General features: G+C 40.4%; 2 long non-coding RNA genes across 2 annotated transcripts in view; one reads left to right on the top strand and one right to left on the bottom strand.

The window, feature by feature from the left end:
• The window catches only part of LOC146658350 (uncharacterized), a 237701-nt gene that overhangs the window by 93433 nt on the left and 131658 nt on the right, over window positions 1-12610 (top strand). The gene's annotated exons all lie outside the window — the stretch shown is intronic.
• Window positions 1-12610, bottom strand: part of LOC146658360 (uncharacterized) — a 34091-nt gene that overhangs the window by 20956 nt on the left and 525 nt on the right. The window lies entirely within an intron of this gene.

Raw genomic sequence — 12610 nt, 5'->3', positions numbered from 1 at the left:
CCATACTATGGGATACTCTGAAGGCGGTACTAAGAGGGAAAATTATAGCAATAGCTTCATTTAGGAAAAAAGATAAGAATAGAAAATTAGAAGAGTTGAGTAAGAAACTAAAGGAATTAGAAAGAAGACATAAAAGGGACTTAACACAGGATATATTAAGGGACATCAAAAACATTAGGAACGAAATTAACAATATAGCCACACAAGAAATCAAGAAAGATTTAATGTTTTTGAAACAGAGACAATATGAAAGTGGCATTAAATCTACCAAAATATTGGCGTGGAAATTGAAAAAAAAAGATAGCGGAAAATACAATTTATAAAATTAGGGATCCAAGTACAAAAGTGATAAAAAATAAATTAAATGAAATACAGGAAGCCTTTGAAAGATTTTATAAAACCCTATACTCTGAAGCCCCGGGCGGGACTGAAGCTCAGATGGATAGCTTTCTGAACTCTCTAGACTTACCCACTCTAGATGAAGAACAAAATCAAGCAATGATAATGAACATAACTGAGGAAGAATTAAAAGCTGCAATTAATAGGCTTAAATTAAGTAAATCACCAGGACCAGATGGTTACACGGCAGAGTGGTATAAAGAATTTAAAAAGGAACTGATACCTGTCTTACTGCCTACATTGAATTGGGTTTTGAAAAAGGCACAAATGCCCCCCAGTTGGAAGGAGGCAATTATTTCAGTTATACCAAAAGAAGGCAAAGATAAAATGGAATGTGGATCTTTCAGGCCAATCTCTGTTCTTAACGTGGACTATAAACTTTTCACATCTATCATGGCCAAACGGCTAGAAGAGTTCCTACCAACACTGATATGTAATGATCAAACAGGTTTCATACATCAACGCCAAACACAGGACAATATACGAAAGACACTACACATTATGGACCATATACAAAAACACAAAATCAAAGCAATTGTGATGAGTGTAGACGCTGAAAAAGCCTTTGACTCTGTCAATTGGAAGTTCCTCTACAGGGTACTATATAAATTTGGCTTTCATGATATGATTATTAAAACGATACAAGCATTATATGATAATCCTACAGCCAGGATCAAAATTAATGGATGCCTATCCAACAGTTTTACCCTAAAAAGGGGCACTAGACAGGGCTGTGCATGGTCACCGTTACTTTTTGCACTATACTTGGAACCACTAGCTCAATCCATCAGGCAAAACAAGGACATTAAGGGAATTTTTATCAAAGGGACACAATATAAACTGGCTTGCTACGCGGATGACATTTTGATTTACCTTGGACACCCAACATATTCTTTACCCAAGCTGATGCAGTCATTTGAACAATATGGCCAATTATCAGGCTATAAAATTAATATAGGTAAAACCCAGCTACTCTCATATAACTACAGCCCACCAGAAGAAATAAAATGTAGCTACTCTCTGGTATGGCAAACGGAGTGTTTTAAATATTTAGGCATAAATTTACCGAAAGACCTTACAAAACTATTCGAACAGAACTACCTACCTTTATACAAAAAAATAAAGGAAGATATAGTAAGATGGAATTTAATTCCTTTCTTTAGTTTTAATTCAAGAATTGATTCTATTAAAATGAATGTATTGCCAAGATTTTTGTATCTATTTCAAACCCTACCAATAGAGATTAACCAAAGTCAATTTAATGAGTGGGATAAAATGTTATCTAGATATATATGGCAAGGTAAAAGACCAAGGGTTCGCCTTAAAACACTACAGCTGGCTAAGCAAAAGGGAGGATGGGGCCTCCCTGACCTCAGATATTATTATTTTGCAGCGCAGATGAGAGCAATAATATGCTGGTGTAACCAATCATACACTGCCCAATGGAAAACCATTGAGGAACAAATGCTGTCTATACCTATTCAGGCAACTCTAGCTGACAATAACTTACAAACCTATATAAAAAATACTGATAACATGTGGGTGAAAAGGACCCTTAAAACATGGAGAACTATTATAAAGGAATATAAACTCGAGACCAATATTACAGTTCTTAAATGGTGTGCTTACGACTCAGAGTTCAAACCTAATGAACTGGATTCTAGATTCAAGGACTGGACAGGTAAGGGCATAACAGCCCTGTGCAGTATAATGAAGGATGGAAAATTGTTCAGCTTTGACATGCTTAGAAAAACATTTTCATTAGAAAAAGAAGACTTCTATCGATATCTGCAGTTAAGGCACTATGCCGACACGAAGATGAGAAACGTAACAATGATAAACACACGCTTGATGGAACTGTTTATAAAAAGCTATAACTTTATATATAACATGTCTCTATAAGGGTCTAATGGATTTGAAACCACATTCGACTTCATATATTAGAACAAAATGGGAGAAGGAAGGAGGGATAAAAATATTAGAGGAAGAATGGACGGCAATATGGAGATATCAGTGGATGTGTACCAGCTCACAAAAGTGGAGGGAATTTGGCTGGAAGTGCCTAATTAGATACTTTATAACACCTTCTCAGAAGTCTCATTATGATGATAAACCCCCTGCTTGTTGGAGGAACTGTGGAAATCAAAGTGCAAATCATTACCATATTTTCTGGGACTGCTCAATCTTGAGGGATTATTGGAGAGAAATACATAATGCCTTACAGGATATCTTTAAACGTGAAATACCTCTCGAGAGTAAGACTATGTTCTTTGGATATATACCTCAGGAATGGCCTAAATATGATAAACATTTAATAAATATTTTATTGGTGGCCTGTAAAAAGAATATCACCAGAAAATGGTTATCCCCAGAGAGCCCAAACATAAGTACATGGATGGAAATCACAATGGAAATTTATAACATGGAAAAGATAACAGCTTCTGTTAACCACAAGCTGGAGAAATTTACATCATATTGGGAAAACTGGGTTAAATATATCACGCCTCATAGGCCAGATTTTACTATTACAAACCAATAATTATGATGTATGTATATATATTTATAGGATCACCCCATACCAACACATCCGTGTTTTTTTTTTTGTTTCTTTTTTTTCTTTTTTCTTTTTCTCTTTCTTAGGTTTGTTAGTTTTGTTTTTTGTTTTTTGATTTTCGGATTATGTGATGGTTTCAATTACTTCTATCGTTGTAAGTATTCTTCCCTTATGACTTGGATGTAAATTAAAATACTATTTCAGTATTTAAGGCAGATAACCTAAGTATGAAGAATGCTTACATGATGTACATACTGTGAATGCCTGCTTTTGAAACCTTAATAAAAATATGAATTAAAAAAAAAAAAAAACACAAAACCTGTCACTCGCACTCCCTCTCTGTATTTCATTCACACAGACACACACACACACCACCATCAACTTTGCTAAATTGCTAATGAAAAACATTAATCAGGCAGCTGTGATTGAGCAGCAATGTAAATTCAACTATTTTCACGGTTGTTGCGGTCGTGATAATTTTGTGAGGGCATCGAAAAGGCTCGGATGACCTTGCCAAAGTTCTACAAGTGCATGTACAAATGTGCTTTCATCACTTGTGTCCAGATCACATGCCGCACTGCTGTGCTGCTCTGTCTTTTCACTTTAATTTCTGTGTTTGTTTGTGCGCAGTGTGAGAGGCTGCAGTGACACCCTCACGACGGCCGACAGGATTTCAAATTGATTTTCTTACGACCAAACGATTGATGATCGGGAGCTGGTCGTGAGGTGTTAATCGCTTCTCGTTACCCCACGTATACTGCACGATGCACGACACACGATGAAGGCGAAACTCGGGCTGATCACCAAAACGGTTGCACGACTAAAAATTGGCTCAAAATGAGCCAAAAATCGCACAGTGTATGCCCAGCATTACACATTTTCGCCTGTGTAAGGCTTGTAAAACGTGAACATAACGTGCATAATGAACTGGCATTAGAAAAACAAATTTTAACAAATAACCCATCAATTACTATGACTGTTGTAGTCATCTTTACAATCACATTACTACACAAGTTAAATGCAGACTTGGTATAAATCACCCCTTCAAACTTGGTATTAACCTCTAAACCGTCTGCCCGCCAAGAACTTCTTTCAGGTCTTTTTCCCAAACAAGATGGCGTGTTGGAGGTGTGTGATTTGTTTCGTTTTTGTTGCCTTAACATTAAAGTCTCTTTTGAGCCATATTAATACAATTCATAGCTGTAGTCCCGACGTTCGTGTGATATGTGGGATTGATGGTTGTACGGAGGAATACAGAGTCTTCAGCTTTTTTACTACCACATTAAGCGCACTCATGCACTGTATCTTGCAACTGGTAATCCACCTTCTGGATGGTCAACAGCATCTGGATCTGAATCATATGGTGGAGAAGAACATTTTGGCATACCATTTTTTTTCTGACTGTGGAACTACAACATGTGGATTGCAAAGAACCGATGGTGACGTGAATACACCTGCTATTCCAAATGAAACATCTAGGCCAGCGCTCGAAGATCTCCAGATTGCACATACTGATAATACAGTAAGATGTAACATTGTCTGTCATGAATGGTACAGTTTAAAACCACTTAAGCCCCACAACCCCGGTACCGGGGGCAAAAAGGAGGAGATCACGTTTAACCGGTTATAACACGGGGTGAGAAATATAAGTCCAGACGTGTGGTATCTACAGAAACCTCTGAATCTCAGTTAAAATGTCATATAAACCATTTCTACAACCACCAAAGACAATGAAAACAAGCCATGATTAAATGAATAGTTACGTAAATGCAAACAAGTCCACTAAACAAACAAAACCGAACCAGAAATACTCCAGACTTCATGTAACCGGCTAAAGAAAGGCTGGTTATCTTCCAGAGCTGGTACCAATTCCACCAAGTTTCACCACACTCAGACCAAAATTCACTGAATGAGCCACAAAAGAAGATCACAAAAACACATAATGGCACACGTGCGCTTAGACAGAAATTGGCTTACCGTCCCGATTTCCTCCGTTAATTCGCCGGTAGCCACATGATTATCAGCAGTTACCATGCCTACCTAGCCGCATCAGAGCCATTTTCTGTCAACAACCTCCATTTTAGACCCACCTACAGACACTTGACTGGACAGACGTCACATGCAGTAAATGTGGGCCCACGTGGGTTTTGGTCTTGCAACGTCTGATTAGTTTAAGTAACGTGAACGTGGCATCATTACTGTGATTCTATTGGCTCAAACGATTAAAAAGAGGTGTCAATCATGCAAATTGACCAAAAGAAACCAAAGTTACAGCTCATCAGAGTTTAAAGGGCCAGAGACCAATTAAAAGCTCCATGCGCACGGCAGAAAAGGGCCATTACCATGTAAATGTGTGGTTAATTCTTCGAAAATATATTTTTTAAAAAAAAAAGCATTTTTAGGCCTGTTAATAAAATTAATTAATTTCTGCTCTTAAATACCTAAAAAATTCAACTGGCATTGTGTCCAATTGTGTGCCAAAATTGGACATTTTTGTACAATGTGTGGGTATTCATGTATTGACAGGGCTGTAATTGTTCACTGTTTCACTTTACAAACTTAAATCTTTGCACAGATGATGTTTATATGTTGGTTACTGAATTTCAGTAATGAAATGTGAACTGAGGCATATTTTAAAAGGGTTATATGCTAAAAATTAAAAGAAAAAAAATTAGACGAGGATAATTTCTACTTACTTTTTCTGTGTTCCAGTCTCAGTAACTTTGACACAGGAATATCTGTTTCAATATTTACACCTCTGAAGAAATTTCACAAGTGTTAGCTTTATTTTGATACCAAGATTGTAAGGACAGAGTTTGTAATTACAGAGAAATAATCAATTAAAATTTGGGCATTGCATTTTCGAGCAGGAAGCTCAGAAACGCCTTTGGGGCTTAAGAGGTTAACATGTAACACCTAATGTGAAACAGTCTCTTTATATTTAATGTATATTGTTTTACCGCAATGTATCTACAGGAAGCATCCAGTACAGCAAGTGGAAATCTTATTAGACATGCTGCTGCTTTGACCATCAATATCCAAGAAAGATGTCACCTGTCCCAGGTATTGCACTAACCCTAACCCTAGTGCTAATACATTATTCTAACTTTTTAATATGAAAGATTGTACATCTTTCTCGATTCTGTTGTAGAGGACCTTCGGCAGCATTGTCTCTGGAGTTCAGCAGTATCCAACCACTCTTCTTAGTACCATGAAGGACTCCATAAAGAGTGTTTCATCTTGTTCTCTCTATAAACTTCACAAGATGCTCGGTTGACCTTTCCCTCCTCCGAGGTAAACTTTTATTAAACTCTTAATAAACAGTCATGGGTCTCCGGTTCTCACCTTCCGGTGTTACACTCTCCAGACTCCGGGTGGAACACACAGGTAAATGCAATTCCCATTGCTACATCCCTTTTCTTTTACAAAGACAATGAACTATTCATAAATTGAGAACTCAGTTTGCAACTGGAACAAAACTTAGACATGACATTTCTTTGTTAGACACAATTTTCTTCAAAAATAAAATTCTTTCTTCCACTTACTTTTTTAGCTTTCTTCCTATTTTCCTTTAGTATTACTTTTATTCATTTTTTCCGTTTTGTTTCTCATTTCCTTATTTTTTTTTTCTTCCAAACAAGTAAACAGATCACAAAGCCATAACTCAAAATAGTATCACAGATGTTTTGCTCTGTTCTCTAACCAGTAAACAAATCACAACATATAATTCAAAATGTCGTCACAGATGTTTTTTTTTTCTTTTGTCTTTCCTCTGACAAGTAAACAAATCACAGCGTATAACTCACAGATTACCCCTTAATTGCATACATAGTCCTTCAGATATCCAGGTTGTTGTACTACCCGTCCTGACCTGGTAGTGCTGTTTTGTGTGTTCTCTTTGCTCTGTGTCGGCACAGTAATGTTCTGTCCCTCAAGCTGGAGATGTGCTGACATGTCTTTTTTGACCTCCGCAGCTCGCCTCAGATGGCGACGATTCCTTCTGAGGACTCTGCCGTTGTCCAACTCCACATCATAGGATCTGTTTCCCAGAGTGTTACACACTCTAGCCTTGGTCCATAAGTTGTGTGGTTCAAAAGGTTGGACTCGCACCAAGTCCCCTGGGTTTAATGTGTCCATGTCCTTCGCTGTCTTGTTGTAGTACTTTGTTTGTCTCTCTCTGTTTTTCATCAGTGCTAACTTGTTGTCAGTCACTGTGGGTTGCAACAATCTGTCTCCTATTGGGAGAAGTGTCCTCGTCCTCCTGCTTAACAGTCTCTGTGCAGGGCTGGTAGTTAAACCTTGTGTTGGGGTGTTTCTGTGGTCCAATAAGGCCAAATATGGATCCTGTCCAGCCAATTTCGCCTTTTTCATGAGTCGTTTGGCAGTTTTAACGGCAGACTCAGCTTTGCCGTTGCTCTGCAGATAGCCAGGTGATGAGGTATGGTGTCGAAATTCCCATTTCCAGCTGAAGTTGGCAAACTCTGTTGAGCTGTACTGGGGCCCGTTGTCAGAAAAAACAATATTTAGGATTCCCTGACGTGCGAAATGAGCCTTTAGTTTCCTAATCACAGTACTCGACTTGGTATCAGGTAGATAATCTATCTCCCAAAAGTTGGAGTAATAATCAACAGTTATTAGGTAGTCCCTACCCTCAAAGTTGAATAAATCTGTCCCAACTTTGGTCCATGGTCTAGTGGTCGGCTCGTGTGGTTTTAGTGTCTCTTTCTGTTGTTTTGCATCCACAGACCGACATATGTCACATGTAGCGATGTACTTTTTGATGTGGTCGTTCATACCGTGCCAGTAGACGCAGTCTCTAGCTCTCCTGAGGCACCCTTCTGTGCCGATGTGTGTTGAGTGAATTCGCTGGGTTATATCTGCCTGCAGTGCTTCTGGAATCACCACTCTCTCTCCCTTGAAGACCAATCCATCCTGTGTGCTCAGTTCATCCTGCAAAGATTGGAACTGGGTTATTTCAACAGGTACATCTTTCTTACAGGCTGGCCACCCCTTTTGTATTGTTTTTATCAGCGTTTGTTGTGTGTGGTCGGTTCTTGTCCCTGCCCGTATTCTGTCCATGCTTTCTGTTGAAACAGGTACATAGTCCACCATGTTGACACATTCTGTCTCCAACTCCGTCTGGCTTTTGATGCTATCCTGCAGGTAGGCCCTACTCAGCGTATCAGCAAGTAGCATGTCGCGGCCTGGAACATATGTTATGGTTATATCATATTTTTGCAGCCTTAATAACATCCTTTGCAGTCTCTTAGGTGCATGTAACAGTGGCTTTTTAATAATGTTCTCGAGTGGCTTGTGGTCTGATTGCACTCTCACAAGACGACCATATGTATATTGGTGGAATTTCTCCATCCCAAACACAATAGCTAAACATTCCTTTTCAATTTGTGCATAACCTCTTTCAGTGAGCGTCAGTGCCCGACTTGCAAATGCCACTGGTTTTCCATGTTGAGTCAGAGCTGCTCCCAGTCCTGTCTCGCTGGCATCACACTGCAGCGTCAGCTCTTCTTCAGGGCTGTAATATTTCAAAACTGGGACTTGTGTTAGTTTTTCTTTCAGTCTTTTAAATGCATCTTCCTGCACGTCTGTCCACTCCCATAGGCTGTCTCTGTGCGTCAGTTGTCTGAGAGGCTCACAGTCGTCTGACAGATGCTTGTAAGACTTTGATAAATAGTTGACCATTCCAACTAGTCTCTGCACCCCTTTTATTTCAGTTGGTGCTGGCATCTCTGTGATGGCCCGTACCTTCTCTGGGTCAGTTCTCAGCCCCTCTGCTGTGAGTAGATGTCTGATGTATGGTACTTCCTGTCTTCTAAGCTTGAGTTTTTCCACATTTAATTTGATGTTTCTCTCTCTGCAGCGTTCCAGGAAAAGTCTCAGGTTTCTGTCATGATCCATTTCTGCCAACTCAGTCGTCTCTCCTTTTCCAGTGATCAGGATGTCATCAGCAATGATGTATGTGCCTGGCAGGTTCTCTAACGCTTGCATCAGTTTGCGCTGAAAGACCTCTGGCGCTGGGCTGATCCCCATCGGCATTCTCAGCCAACGAAAGCGACCAAATGGTGTTGCGAATGTCGTGAGATGGCTTGACTCTTCTGTAAGCTTCACATGCCAAAAGCCATGTTTCACATCACAAACTGTGAAAACTTTCGCTTTTGACACATCTGGCAAGATGTCATCTATTGTTGGTAACGGGAAGTGACTACGCTTCAAAGCTTTGTTGAGCGGTCTTGGGTCAATACATATCCTGGGTTTGCCATTTGGCTTCTGCACTGTCACCATCCCACTGATCCAATCAGTACTACCTTCCACTGGTGCTATTATTTGTCTGTCTGCAAGGCTCATCAGTTCCTCTTTCAGTGGTTTCATCATCGACACTGGGACTCTGCGTTTCGGCAGTTTGACGGGCTGCACTGTTGTGTCGATTTCCAGCTCATATTCACCTTACAAACATCCATCTCCTGTAAACACATCCTGAAACTCCGTCTTTATCTCTTCCAACAACCATGCGTTTTTCTCTGATGGAGCTGTTGTCACTGAGCTGTCCAAAGCACAGATGTTATCATATTTAACTTGTATTAGCTTCATCGCTTCACTAGCTGTTCTCCCAAGTAGAGGTGTTTTACAGTCCTCCTCTACCACTTGGAACTCGACTCTGTACTTTTTGTTGTTTCTTGGGTTTGTCAGCTTGACTTTACACTTTCCTAATGGACACAGCCTTGACTTATTGTACATCACAAGAACCTTGTCTGTGTGCTCCATTTTGATGTTAGGGTTCAACAAGTTGATGGGAATAACGTTGCAGGTTGCACCACAGTCAACTTGAAACTTGACCAGGCTGTTGCCAATCATCATGCCTGCAAACAGCTGCTCTCGTTTTTTCATGTCTGATTCTTTGATCTGGTTCACTTGTACTGCAGTCTGTGTCATAGCTGTGACAGTCATTATGTCCTCACAGGAATCCGAGTCCTGCTCCGTCACTGTGTGGACCTTTTTTCCGTTTTCACTCTGTCTGCTTTTACTCCTGCATGCTATAGCAAAATGATTTTCTTTGCCACATTTTTTGCATTTTTTTCCATATGCTGGGCATTTTGATTTGAGTCTTTCATGTGCTCTTCCACAAAATCTGCATGATATTTCTTTATCCAGTCTTTTTCTCTCTTTTTGTTTTACTGCATGCAGTTCCTCTACAGCCTGTCCCGCTATTGTTTTGTTGTATTCTCTTGAAATCTCCATTGCTCTACAAATATCTAGACATCTGTCTAATGTGAGGTTCTCTTCTCTGAGCAACCTTTCCCTCCAACTGGAGCTGTTCGTGCCACAGACGATCCTGTCTCTGATCAGTGAGTCTTTTAATTGTCCAAAGTTGCAGGTGCTCGCCAGCATTCTCAGGTCCGTAACACATCCACCCATCCACATTAAGGGGACGGCTGTGGAGCGTGTGAGCAGCTTCAAGTTCCTGGGAGTCCACATCTCCGAGGATCTCACCTGGACGACCAACTGCTCCAAGCTGGTCAAGAAGGCTCACCAGCGCCTCTTCTTCTTGAGGACTCTGAGGAAGAACCACCTGTCCTCAGACATCCTGGTGAACTTCTATCGCTGCACCATCGAGAGCATCCTGACCAACTGTATAACAGTCTGGTACGGGAACTGCTCTGCCTCGGACCGGAAGGCGTTGCAGAGGGTCGTGAAAACTGCCCAGCGCATCGCCGGAGCACCACTTCCTGCCATAAAAGACATCTACAGGAAGCGGTGTCTGAAAAGGGCTGGGAAAATCATCAAAGACCCCAGTCACCCATCACATGGACTCTTCACCCTCCTGCCCTCTGGGAGGCGCCACAGGAGCCTCCGGACTAAGACCACCAGGTACCAGAACAGCTTCTTCCCCACAGCTGTCAGACTCCTGAACTCTGCCTCCTGACATCTGACCCACGTTAAACTCATGGACTGAACATACACACACCCACAATGGACAACTGTACCCTCAAACACAATAATAACATGGACTGAACCACCACTCACAACCACTAGCACTTTATATAGCCTCTGTAGAAACTATCTACACCCTCACTTATCTTAACTGCACTACTGTATAGCTCTGTGTAAATAATCATTCTGTACATTCGATAATTTTTAATCCTACAACTGTTTACAACTTGCATAGTTCCCATTTCTGTATAGCTGTATATCTCAGATTCTGTAAAGTTATTTATTTCATATTCTGTATAGTTTTTCATATTTATATCCTGTTCATAGCCTGTACATAGCTTGTACTCACTACAGCCTGTACATACTTATAGTTATAGAATATTCACAACATACTTCATACCGTGTACATTATAACATACCATAATAGACCCATTTCTGTAATATACTCACATATCTATATTATTGCTAATATATATTGTAATATATCTATATCACTAAAGCACTTCTGGATGGATGCAAACTGCATTTCGTTGCCCTGTACCTGTGCATGTGCAATGACAATAAAGTTGAATTCTATTCTATTCTATTCTATGTGTACTTGTGCGTACTTGCGTTCTCGTCTACTCGTGATACGTCATCAGTCGGAGACCAAGTACTGTTCCAATTCGAAGTACGCATCAAGCCGAGTTCTCGCTCCGCCCTTTTTATCGAGCATGCATCGGTGGTGACTTGTGTGGACTTTGTACAGCTAAATATCCCAGAATGCATTTCGTCCAAAACTCAAACGCGGCAATGGCGGACGAGCGGGGCTAAAAACTTTTAAATATTACTCTTTCTGGGTCACAAAATAAACGTTTAAGTTATTTCAAGCGAGAATGTAGCTGTGTAAACTTCAAATATCTGCTCGATATATCAAGATATCATATATCTCCAAACGCGTTCCAACGTTTTCGGAGACGTCTGTGACCCACCAGCTCCATAGCAGACAGCGAGGTCGAGGATCATTAGAGCTGGCGAGAACAGCGCATCGTTTTCAACCCCCCCCCCCCTCCCTCCCCCGCGGTCTTTTCGCTACTCAGGTTAAACAAACCCCAGCAGCTGTCTATTGTATTGAGTGTCCACTAAAATAAAAATAAAAGCGTTCTAACATCTCACCTGCTTTTTTTTTTTATTAAGGTATGTACACGTATGTACATGTACACTATTTTTATTAATAGAGATTTCACTACTGAGGTTAAACATGATATATAAGTCACTTAGATCATTTCTAAATGTTAATGTTTGGCTTATTTCAGTGTTTTATTTGTTCCTGAGTAAACCGGTTTGGCTGTGATTAAAGTTAAGCTTCATAACATATTACTCACAGTTAAATTAAGAGGGGACGGCAGTAAAAAGTCCGGACCTGTGACATCATCAAGTATGCTGGCGTTCCAATTGTACAAATCGCGAGTCCGTGCTCCCGTGCGGTCTCGGCAAGTCCGGTCTCGCCGAGAACGCGAGTACGTACTTGCGTACTTAGAATTGAGAAAGGGCCTCTGACTATATTGCTCTATCGCGTGTTGATGATGTCATCAAGCTGCGCCTTTTTTGGTCGAAAGCATCGCAGTGGCTACAACAATTATCATCTGCAATTATGCTGGGCGACAGTCACAGCAAAGAGATGAAGCACTTTTGAAATGCGGGGAAAGCCAAAAACTGCGCTTCCTCCAC

This window comes from Rhamphochromis longiceps, linkage group LG11, assembly GCF_057381845.1.
Source record: "Rhamphochromis longiceps isolate RC_006_pf linkage group LG11, R_longiceps_female_GT1.1, whole genome shotgun sequence".
Taxonomy (NCBI): Eukaryota; Metazoa; Chordata; class Actinopteri; order Cichliformes; family Cichlidae; genus Rhamphochromis; species Rhamphochromis longiceps.
Note: the sequence above shows the minus strand (reverse complement) of the source record. Positions and strands in the feature narration are given on the sequence as shown.